The sequence below is a fragment of the Limulus polyphemus genome, unplaced genomic scaffold (assembly GCF_000517525.1).
Source record: "Limulus polyphemus unplaced genomic scaffold, Limulus_polyphemus-2.1.2 Scaffold6628, whole genome shotgun sequence".
NCBI classification, from domain to species: domain Eukaryota; kingdom Metazoa; phylum Arthropoda; class Merostomata; order Xiphosura; family Limulidae; genus Limulus; species Limulus polyphemus.
In genome coordinates, this window is record NW_013672238.1 from 392 (window position 1) to 13,231 (window position 12,840).

General features: G+C 35.0%; 1 protein-coding gene across 1 annotated transcript in view; it reads left to right on the forward strand.

The window, feature by feature from the left end:
• Window positions 1-279: 279 nt before the first annotated feature.
• LOC106473917 (focadhesin-like) overlaps window positions 280-12,840 on the forward strand; it is a gene marked incomplete at its 3' end in the record, with an annotated part of 43,520 nt that continues 30,959 nt past the window's right edge. Inside the window, exon 1 of the mRNA XM_022402318.1 lies at window positions 280-325. The remainder of the gene's footprint in view (window positions 326-12,840) is intronic.

Genomic DNA, 12,840 nt, shown 5'->3' on the forward strand with positions numbered 1-12,840 from the left:
ATTATAAACTACTATTGTATAATGAATAACAGCAGATGATATCACTGATGTATTGTTTTGTGAACTAATTACGACGAAATTACAGCAAATCCAGTTTTCGAGGTTTTTAAGCTCGATACAGTTTGTGATACTTACATCGATTCCTTCCTTTTATTTGTCATTTTTAATCAATTTGAGGACCATAACATAATTTTTATTTATTAAAAGTTGCTCTTTTAAGTACGATAACATATATAAAGTTTATAGTTCGATTTTAATACACTAAAGGGCGCAGCTAGCAGATCATGTAATTTGCCGGTGTATTGTAAATACTTTCTGAAATCGAGTATGTTGACATTTTCTTTCGTTAGAAATTTCGCATGGTATTTTATAATTGTTTTGTGAGAAATTTTTCAAGAAAACTGGTATTATTAGTATTATTTCAAGGTTATACGGTGCATTTTAACACAGGTACTTATTAATTTTAAAGTACAGCAACGAAGATGTGAGTGAACTTGCACAGTTACATTTGCACTTAACGTCTTAAGTTAAACTGAGGTTCAAGTTTTTATCTTTAATAAGTTATACCTTATACTTTTACAGAAGTTATACTTACACTTGAGATTAATTAAAGTTAAACTTAGTTTCGATTTCAGTCCATAGATTAACCAAAATAATATTGATAAGCTAAAAAGCTTTTTTAAATAGTATAATTGAAAGTTTATTTAAATAGGTTTAAGCTTTTAATACTTTAGTTTAAGAAAATTGAATACCCGTGGCATCTATAGTATATATATAATATATATTCCCATAGGCCTATGTTTGTAATAACTATGTTGGCTGCCTTGCAGCACATATGTGGGTTGCAGTGAATGCCTTATTAATGGTGGCTTTGCCTAATGCTTTTATATGCTTGTCTACACATGTTAAGCATAAATCATTATCAGTGCAGTGTTATTGTGGGGGAGGGTATGCAGTTTAGCAGCCTATTTTCTATACTGGATTTTTGCCTGTAAAAGCACAATTTTACCATCTTTTTTGTTCTACATCGTATGTGATTGTACATTCAACTCTTGAGTGCAATTTTTATAACACTTTTAACAATAAGTTTCAGTTGAGCAGTGATTTTTGACCTTGATTTAAAAAAATGGGATATATGCTGCTAAACTGCAATTTTACCCAAAATTGTCATGCTTACTTAAGAATTACTTTTTTAGGATGTTTTTGGGGTAAATCGTCTTACTCCAGGTATGACACGTACTTAATATGTGACATAGACCAATAACCCTTGCTATATGAGGTGATAAAATAAAAGCCTAAAGACATGTAAACTGAAGTGGATAATTTTGGATACCTAAAGGCATTACCAGTGGGCCTACAACTTTAATTACCACAAAATATTCATATTTATGCAGTTAACTATGCAAAGTAGGAAATTAGCAAGAATACCTAACTTACAACATTACTTAGTTTGTAAATCAAGACTGAATTGATCTGTTTAAGTCAATTTGTGCTCAAAGATATTGTTACGACAGCGGAAGACACGTGACGCTAGTAACACGTCATGAGCTTCTAGAAAATTCATGTCCCTTCATGAAGCCTCGAGTGTTTACTAGATTTTCGGTATTCTTGTATATAAGACCGCCAAGAAGTGATGGCAACAAGGCAGTTGAATTGCAGACAGAGATAGAGATGGACAGTTGGGTCGAGCGTGTGTGTCGTTCGTTGTGAATTATAGCGTTTGTTATAGCGTGACTGTGGAAATTAAGTGAATTTCAAAGTTTTTATTGAGAAAGAATAAACTAGTTTTATTTAAGAAAGGACTTGTGTCGCTAAAGTTTCATCGGAAAGAAATAATACAGGAAATTAACTAACGACTAGAGACGTAACTGTATTATTATAATAGGTACTATTATTTCTTACTTTGTAATAATGCAAAGGTTAAGGAGACAAAAAATGTTTAATGTGCAGATGTAGTGATAGGGTTTAACATTAATTTCCTATTGTAATGAAAGTTAAAGATATCAAAAGTGAATGCATGGTGAACCACCACAATAATAATATAAAAAGATGAGTTTTTTCTCACCACAAAATCAAGTGTTCATTGTTCATTTACACATGTTTTTTATGCTGTGGTCTTTACATTGAAAGATGTAAATATACGAAATATTGGATGTTATTTTTATGCTAGTCATGATCATTTAGATTGGGTAGTACAGGCATTCTGGTATATCAGGCTAATTTTTTATAAATGTATTTTATGTATGTATAATGTAGAAGAACAAGGGATCGGACCATTTGGTTCTTTAAAGATGCTCCTTACACCCACCCTTGAGAAAAAAGTAAAAATGTAAACCCACTTCTTATTTTTCAGGAAATTTAAACAATGAAAAATCAATTTTGTAACAAGTATATGTTAATACACTTGTTACAGAATTGAGGTGCAGATGTCTTAAGCAATACAAACTTTAATGAAAATGAATCTCTAAAGTCTAGATCGCGCGCACACACACACACACACACACACACACACACACACAACAACTAGTTAGTGTCTAGAAAAAACTAAGTTGTGAAAATTTACCATGGCAACATTTAATTGACCTTCGTATTCTTTTATTATTAATTTCTAAAAAAAAGGAGGGGTTTGGATCTTTCCAGATCTATGCCTTCTTATATAACATTAAATAATAGAGTCATTAATTTATGAAGAAATAGTGGAAGGGTTGAGGTGATGTTTTGACCCCTCCCCTATATCAGTGTCTTTTTGTACAACATTAAATAATATAACATACATAACATAATGTTTAGGGACAACAAGGGATCTGTTGGTCCATCTTGGTTGTCCCATCCTCTAAACTAAACTTAAAAAAAAAGAAACCTTAAAGGCAGCCCTTAACGTTCATATAGTTATCAAGCTTTCTCCTAAACTTATTTAAATTTACTGCCCCCACAACATCTAAAGGCAACACATTTCAAAGGTCAACCACCCTGTTATAAAAATATAACTTAGCTGAAGATGACTACTACTATACCAAAATTAATATTTGTGTCTCCTTGTCGTATCATCCTCACCATTAAGTATGGAAAAGGATGTTGCATCAACACCATTAGTTCCCTTAACAATCTTAATCACCTCGATCAGAACCCATCTAACTCTTCTTTTTACAAGAGAAGACAATTTCAGAGATCTTAACCTCTCCTTGTATGACAACCCTTCCACCCTAGGCACTATTCTAGTAGCATTTTTCTGAACCTTTTCCAACAATTCAGTGTCTTTCCTAAGGTAAGGAGCCTAAGACTGAACACAGTATTCCAAATGTGGCCTAATCAGTGACCTACACAATGAAATTATAACCTCCTTAAACTTGTATTCAATATTTTTGTAAATACAACCTAAAATCATATTTGCTCTACTACTAGCAACAGCATACTGCTTGGATGGCTTAAGAGACTGATCTATCACTACACCAAAATCCCTTTCTTTCATAACACTGTTAATGTTATTCCCATCCATGTGATACTTATAATTCAAATTATGATAACCCACATACTTGGATACTTCTATATCCCTTCCCTCATCCCTTGTAGATGATCTACATTGGTAGTTGAACAGAGCCCACACATTGGCAGGGGTCCCGCTTCCTCCTCCACAGCCAGATTTACATTTGTTCACAGATGCATCCCTTCAGGGCTGAGGTGCTTGAGTGGATCACCAGGAGGTTTCAAGTCATTGGTTTGTGGGTGAGAGTTCTCTTTTCAAACTCCTGGCTGGTAGTCGGGCTTTGGATATATCAATGTCTTTCTCTTGCCAACTGCCTGCTGGTTATGATCCATTCCAACAATCATCAAGGTGGCACCAGGTTCAGATTGATGCCTTTGCCACTGTTCTCAATCACAGATTACCTCAGTTTTGGTCCCCCTTTCTCAAGCTTTGGCTGCCAATGCCTTCAGCCAGGATTGGTGTTATCTGTTCCTTTATGTTTACCCTCCCATCCATTTACCTCTTCAGGTTGTCTCTCTCATCCATGCCACGGCATGCACGGTCTTTCTGATTGCTTCTTACTGGCCTGCTCAACCTTGGTTTCTCCAACTACAAGTGGTCTCTTCCCTTCTGTCTCGACCTGCTCTGTGAACTCCAGTCACCAGCACTCCATCCCGAGCTGTCTGTCCTCCGTTTTCATGCCTGGCTTTTGTCAAGGAGTTCCAGTTTCTCTTGCAGAGTAGTTTCACATTTAGCCTGTTCCATTTGCTCTTCTTTGGCTATCTATCAATGCCAATGGAGAATTGGTTCAGAGTTTCTCACGTGGCTTATTGAGAGGGGTTTTTTGGTCTCCTCGATTTTGGGGTTTAGGATGGCGTTATTCCATACATTCAGTTTTTCACGCTTCTGTAGGGTCTTTGCTTATCCTGTCCTTTCTATGTTGATCCATTCCTTCTGGCTCTGTCGGCCAACCACCCTATTAGAAAAATAAAATTTTTACATGTATCTGAAGATTACTAGTTCCCTGACAAAATTTATTTTTGTATCCCATACTCCTACTATTTTTCCCATAAAGTACAAAAAAAAAAAGATGATGCATTGACACTATCAGTTCTACCAACAATCTTAAACACCTCAATCAGATTCCCTCTGATTCTTTTTTTTTTTCAAGAGAAAGCAGTTTCAGAGATCTTCACCTGTCCTTGTATGACAACTTTTCCATTCCAGGTAACATCCTAGTGGCCTTTCTCTGAACCACTTGTAACAATTCAATGCCCTTCCTAAAGTAAGGAGTCTAGGACTGAAAACATTACTACAAATGAAGCCTAACCAGTGACAAGTACAATGAAATATAACCTCTTTAGACCAGGCCTTGGTAAATATTTTTAGATCTAGGAGCCAGTCCAAAAACTTAAGAGCCAGATGTGCCTAACCTAACTTCATGACTGTTTGTATTAGGAAATGAGGCTACACTAGTGCCTTGATTAACTGCACCTGTGTTATCCATGATCCTTGATTATCTGCATTTTGTTTTTCCCAAGATGTTCTCAAAATAATTGTTCCATTACAGTTCTAGACAATAATTTACATGTTTTGAAGAAATTAATTTTGGATGCAAAAGTTCAGGTGTTGCTTGATATCTGGTGTTTTCGCATGCAGGAACTGGTGTGCATTCAAGTCGTAAGTTGGCCGGTTCAAGCCTAGCCTTGCCTCTTTTATTTTTAGTTGTTAAGACAGGAATACAAAATATCTGTAGCATGGTTAACTTGATTGGATTAGTGATTAAAAACATGGTATACAAAAACACACAAAATACACTAAGATTTCTTAAAGACTTCACTCCGCTTCAGCTGTCATTCACTGTTCTATGCTGCATGGCAGACTTCTTTAGCCACAGATACATGTTCATATTGTGTTGGGTTGTTGTCCAGTTAGGCATTGTCCTCTTCCCTACAGATAATTGGTATCTTCAGTCTGTTTAAACAAAGGCTTTTCCATAATAAATACAAAGCATAGATTTACACTCATTTTTCACAGCCATTGATAGGGTGTGAATGCACTTCTTTGTCAATAGCAGAAAATGTGCCAACATTTAGGAGCTATTTAGGTCTATGTTAGCAATTAAATTCAACTAATACAGGAATGGGCAATCAAAAGAAGAAGTATTATAGGAGATAAAGTGCAATTGGACTCGTGTAACTCATGAAATTTGAAGAAATCAAGTATGAACAACCAACACTTGGCTTTTATGATTATGATGACTTTTATAGTTTTTCATCATAATGTGATTAAACGACAGTAGAATATTATAATTTAAACAAGGATCTTAAATATATTGAACAATTATAGTTAGATTAAATAATGGGCTAACTAGTGAAATACATTAGCAGTGTGTTTTACGCCTTGTGGGCCATGTTACTTAGATGGTTTGCATTCCCTCATTTTGGCCTTGCTTATCCAAGCCAATTTTCAAGAGATGTATCTAGCATTGGGTGCATTTGCTGTATTCATTGATCAGCCTATTCCTTTATTGCTTCTTTTCTATCTCCCAGTGCAATTTGTTTTGCTGAGTTTCTGAAGAAATTGGATACTCCCGACTGGAATACTGAATTCTGTTTACAGAACACCTTTTGATCACATCAAAACTTAGTAATATCATCATTGTATTACCTATACAGACCCATTTAGCTGCTTGTTGGGCTTAGAATTCCCTAACATTAGCTGTCATCAACTTCTCTAAGAATATTACAAATGGCTAACCACTTTAGCTTTTATTAGTTTCATCTGTCCAACTTTTACTGGTTTGTGGCCTCATTGGACTCTTAGAAAATAAGCTGGCTGAAACTGCAGCTAAGTCAGTCTACATTGGCATTGTTAAGCTTTTGTTCATTCCATATCTTTTTATGAAGTTTGCCATCAGAGTGAGGTCTTTGAGGTGACCATTAATATTGAAAGAGCAACAGTAAAACAAGTTCTTCCAGTTCCAACTTGAACAGAAATATTGGCTTTCTAGGTTTCAAAGAACCTGTAAAGTTTTTTTGTATTTTACAGGCATATTTATTTGCTTAATGTAAATATTTACACTGCCATTGGTGCTCCCCCCTTTCCTTCATTTAAACATACAGAAGGTTTGGGTCTGTGCCCCACATTCTAGTACAGTACTTCATTGATCAGGTGTTCTAGAATTGGTTGCATAATTAACAGTACATTTTTGTCCATCATTTGAATCTCTGAAAACAAATACTGGTTTCAAGATGATAATTATGTTGTGTATTATCAGAGCTGGAAAAAGTGATCGTACAGTATGTTACCAAAGATTGGTTATGTTTAACGAAGATTGCTTCAGTCTAGACATTTTGTGATATATTAAGGCCTCCAAGTGAATTCTTTAGAAACTTATAAATCTGAAGTTAAACATTTTCAATCAAAAATGTTGCTGTAAAATTTTGATACTGTAATCATGTTTTCACCATAATTATCCAGAAGAAATTCTTGGAAATAACTTTGATGTGGAGGAATAATTCTGACTTCATTAAGAGCATTATCAGAACTTGAAAAAAAAGAAACTTTATTTTTGCTGTCACCTGCTGTGAAACCTGGTACTATTTTAAATCTTGAACTGTTTTCTGTTATGTTAGATAATTCTGTTCTTAAATCTTTGGATCTTCCATCTTCTCCTGATGTTCATGTTATTGCTGATGGCTTCAAAGATCTGCAGAATGTTAACATTTTTCACATTCATCATACAGGTGGCCTTTTTATTGGGGTTGTCTTTTTCTTCAAAAGTTCTCGCTCCCTAGACCATAATTTTTGGAGGGAATGGGATTTTATGCTTGGTCTTCTTCGTAGTCTTTTTGTCAGTTTTTGTTTTCATGGGTTATGGTTTGTAACATTCTGAGACCTTCTTCTTCTGCTACTTCACTGTGTAAGAGTCTTACTGATTGGTATCTGTTATTGTGTGAAGTCTGTTTTCTTTGATAGTAACCTCTTGCAAATAACCTCGGTGTTGCAAGAAAGATACTCCCCCCCCCCCCTATCATATTTTGGATAGGTGCACCAGCAAGAGCTCATTTAGGTTCTAATCTCTTATTCTTCTTTTACTGTTCATCATCCTCCTGCTTTCTCTCTCTCCCACTCTTTGTGTACCATATCTAAACAGAATGTTAGTGACACCGTGGTTTCCACAGTTCTCTTCTTCCTGAGACACCAAGAATGTCCAATATCGAACAATTATCCATTTATATAGATTTTGAACATAAGTCAACATCTGGTTTCCACAGTCTTTCCTTCTTCAATCTTTCCAGTTTCTGCTATACTTTCAATTTCTTCTTTCCTCATAACATGTCCAAGAAACTCCAACTGTCTCTTTCTGGTGTTAGTCAGCAGCTTCTTCCCACAATCTGCTCTTGATAGAATATCTTCATTTGAGGTGCATCTTGTCCAACATACCTTCAAGATGGTCTTTAAGAACCACATCTTGGTTGCTTCAATTCACTTTTCCATACTTGGTGATATTGTCCAACATTCTGATGCATGAGTGAGAATTGGTATAACATAGCAATCTGAAATCCCATATAAATTTTACTATTTGTTAGTATCCTTTTCATTTTCAGAAATGTTTTGTACCATCCCTATTTTCCATTTTATTTCATGAGTATACATGATTATATTTACCATCTGATGTTATCCAGGTTCACAGGTAGTTGTGTTTATTGACCTGCTTTAACTGCTCATTATCCACTTTGATAATGTTTACAGGAATGATCTTCTTTGTAATTACCATGCTCTATGTTTTCCTACATTTAATTCTTAAACCCTTCTTCTCAATTTCGCTAACATTTTTTTTGCAGTTTCTCTTCTGAATCAGCTATTAAAACTGTGATATCAGCATAATGCAAGTTGTTTGTATTCTGTCTGCCAGTGGTCAGCCCTGGTAAATGCTCAATCTCCTTCGGGATTTTCTCACTATACTAATTAAATAAGTCAGGTGAAAAGACACAACCTTGCCTTATGCCTCTTTTAATTTGGATGAAATCAATTTCTTTTCTATCTTCACTGCTGCAGTTTGGTCCCAATAGAGGTTTCTTAAAATTTTCAAGTCTTTACCATCAATGTCCAGTTTTTCCAGCATTTTCATCAACTCCACATGCTTGACTCTATCAAAAGTTTTGGTATAGTCAATAAAATGCAGGAAAAAGTCCTCCTTCATTTCTATTGCACTCTCCAAAAGCATTCATACTAGGAAGATAGCATTTCTTGTACTATGATCTTCATTAAACTTGAACATTGAACTTTTGCAATCTCCTGTTTTCTTCTTCTAGCTGTCATCATCAACACTTTTAATAAGATCTTTGTAACATGGCTCATTAAATTGATGGTCCGATAGTGTTCACATTCAGTGGCTCCAGGTCTTTTGGGGAGTGCATTAAAGATTGATTCACTGAGATCTTCAGGTATCTTACCATTTTCATAAATCCCATCAATGATAGTTGTTAAATTTTCCCTATACCAAATTCTTCAAAATATTTTACTTGTTCTACAGCAGTTTTGTTTGGCTCTGTAACTTTATTGGTTTTCATTCTGTTGATAACTTTTCATTCATGCTCTTCTTAATAGATGGCTTTTCTTCACAATTGTCATGGAATAATTCTTGAATACACTCTATCCATCTTTTCAATACTTGTTCTCGTTCCATAATTACATCACCATTTATAGGTTTGATACATCGACTAGCAGTGCATCCTCCTTTACATGTGATGTCTTTGATATTCCTATTCATTGATGTAACATTTTTATCCTTTTGTTTACTAATTCTATACATATTTAATTAAGCCATTTTTCCTTTTTTTCATTGCACATTAATCAAATTATTTTGTCAAGTTTCTAACACTCTTCCATACTATGGGTTTTCATCCTTTTTCTATCTTCCATGAGCTCAAGGATTTCATTCATCATTCATTTTTGTTTGTTTTGCCTTAATTTTAATGGAATAAACTCCTTGGCTGTTTCAACTAGTGCCTCTTTAAGAATTATTGATTTTGAGATATTTTCTTCATCTTCATCTGTTATTGAAAACAGTTTTTAACTGCAACTGTATATGTTTCTTTAATCAGGTCTTTTTCCATTAGAATTGTATAATTGAGCCACTTTGCCACTTATGGCTTCTTATGTTTCTTCAACCCTATCTTGATGTTGCATACTACAGGGACATGGTTGCTCTCACAGTCAGCCCTTGGGTAAATGTTTGATTATTGTACTGCATTTCTAAATCTTCTATTGATTGTGATGTTATCAGTTTGGTTTCTAATAATATTTCCAGGATTTTTCCATGTATACCTTCATCTTGGATGGTTCTCAAACCATGTATTTGTAACAACTTGATCATTTCTAACACTCCAATTAATCTATTTCTCTTCTCTTTCATTTTTCTCTCAAAGTCTATGTGGTTCAAAGGTTTTGTCTATTTGCTTACAAACAACTTTTGCATTTAGATCTTCCATTGCTATGACCACTTCTTGAGGTTTGCATTGCTTTTTCACTTTATTAAGGTCTTCATAGAAATTATCAATGTCCTTTTCCTCATCTTCAATTGTTGGTGCATACACTTGTATTATTAAAATGTCGAAAGGTCTAGTCTTTATTTTCACAAGCATCATCTCTATCAGATATTTCCCAAAATTCACGCAAACACATTGAATTTTCATCATCCAAAATCAACCTAACTCCTCTTTTGTGCATCTGACCTCCTGAAGACATGATATTCCTATCTTCTGTAATAATAATTTTAGCATCTTTCCAGTGTGTTTCACACAGACCTAGAATATTGATCTTTGATATCTTCGTTTCTTGCTTGACAGTAAACAGTTTTCCAATTTGGTGTAGAGTCCTCACATTACACATTGTGCCACTTTGACTGCTCACTTCTAGTTGTGGAGAGTAGCATGCTGACCTTCCTTACTGGGTGAGGTGGTCTCCCCATTTCTGTCAGGGACCCCTTTAATGTCATTGTGTTTTTTTTTATTCAAGAAATACCATAGATTATGCTTGGCAAAATACTGCAGCAAGTTGCTATGTTTAAATAACTTGAGCAAGTCTCCTAGTCGTTGTTTGACATACACTCTGACTGGACTGTTTGGAAGGGTTGTCTAGGTTCATTAGTTTCTCTTTAGTGAAATTTATTACATTTTCCTTGATGCAAACATGCAAAACAGTGGTGGATTTACAAAATGCTCATCTTTATATCCTGAGTCATCTGTCATTTCTTCATTTTCTATGTTCTTACCTTTGGGAGTTTTTCTTATCAGTTCATTGCTTTTTTTTGCTCCATGCATTTTCTGTCAAGTAGTCAAGGCCTTAGTTGGTCATCTCCATTCATTTAACATTGCCTTCCACTTTTATATGGATGATTGGCTTTTTTTTCTCCTCTTTTGTCCATTTGGTTACTGGAGTTTTGGATCATCACATTTCAGGGGATTCTTCAGTCATCTCTTATGCACTTTCAGGTCTTGGAATTTCATGTACACAAACTTTTGTCTTCTACACCTAATGTTAGAGGCATCCTTTCTTCTCTGGGGATAAAGGTTTTAATTTATGTTATCTCAGCATGTTTACAATTGAGCATGTCACATTCAATATGTGGTGATCGTTTTAGTGGATTCTCCTTCCTGAGAGCTTTATTAACCTTCCTGTAGGGTGGATCCCTCCCCTGGTTTTTCATTGGTTATCCAAATGGTTACATTATCTGTTAATCAATGCCATTTCACTGGTGGCTAACAACCTTCTTCCACTCTTCTGGTCTCTATACCTGGATCCAGCTTCCCTGGCAGGATGCCTTGTGTTAAGATTGAGAAAATTTATCCCTTTGCACTTACCCTTCTCTCCATCTTCTGTCATTGATATTAGCCAGAGTCAGTTTTATGAAGTGTTGAGTTCTCTTCAACATGCCATTTGTCAGGCCTAATCATTGTTTCTCCAGTTTTAATTCTTATGAAGAATAGGTTATGTTGTCATCTTTATGGGAATATCTTCTGTGTCAGTCTCAGCCTTGAACATCCATTTTTCTAATCAATGTTAAATGTCCAAGGCTTCAAGACTGGCTATTGTTTAGTCCTTTGTCACAAGATACAAATGGAGAAGCTGTATTCTTTTTCAAATGGCTTGAATGCTAGCCCAGTTTTGCTGAAGGTCATTCCTTGCTGTCTACTGGTCTTGTTGAGCTGTTTTCTGAAGCTGATGCAGTCAACATTCTATATATTATCTTTCTCCATATCCTCAATAAACTACTTTCCTTTTCATGTATTTGTTTCCTGAGGATGCTTATCAGCTTCCTTTATTGCAGGCTATAGAGCCATCTTATTTGCCACCTTTTAACTTCATGGGAGCCATCAATCTCTTTTATCCCCATTGTTCACAGATCTCTTCTGAGTTTTTTGTTTGCAATATTCCAGAGTTCCTTGACACTGTCCAAAGTGAAATTTATGTTTTTTAACTTCTTTTTAAAATGTTCACTTTATCACCTTTTTATCAAGATATAATTTTTACTATCTTGCTTGCATTGAGTAGAAGACTTTCAGATACTTTTGTCTGTATTGCATCACATACCTTATTTTCTTGGAAAAGTTCTGTAGTTTTATATTTATATCCAGATTGTGCCTTCCAAACAAAGACATGGGTTAGGAAGGAAGGTACCCACTCTACCTCAGCTATTGTGTTTCTTTTTCTGACTGACCCATTTTCTTGTTCAGAGGATTTCTTTTTTTATGTCCAGTCAGGGCTGTTCAGAATGAATCATTCAGTTGATCTTGGAACAGGTAATTATTATCTTTATATGAATCACACTCCTCAAATATTTCTCTAACAACTTTAATAAAATGGCTGTCACAGTTGATCCATTTGTTTTACCATAACGTACCCTATCACCTGATGAGTGAAGTTCAGCTTTCAGCTCACCATATTTAACATTTGGTGACACTTTCAGCATCAGTATCTTTCAGAGGACATTCCACAGGTCAGTAGATAGACAAATCCAAATTTAAATTAAACTTTTACTCCCTCAAATCTCTGTCTTTTCAGCTTCTGGATTCTATTTGATTTCTGATTCTCCATTCCAGTTGGAATTTCTAACAAGTAAAGTTGTTTACATTTCTTAAAAAAACAGTTCATGGTCTCTCTCTTTCTCTCTTGTAACACAAGGCTCAGTGTTTAGGTAGAGTCTTTCAGTTGGGACTCTTGTAGGTTATTTGTGATTGTCCTAGAAACTATACATCTGGAAAAAAGTTAAGCACTCCCGTGTTTTTTTTCAAGTGATTCAGATTTGACGTTCTTGTGACTGATTATAAATTACCATTCAATCTAAAACGTGTTTATCAAATGAAATT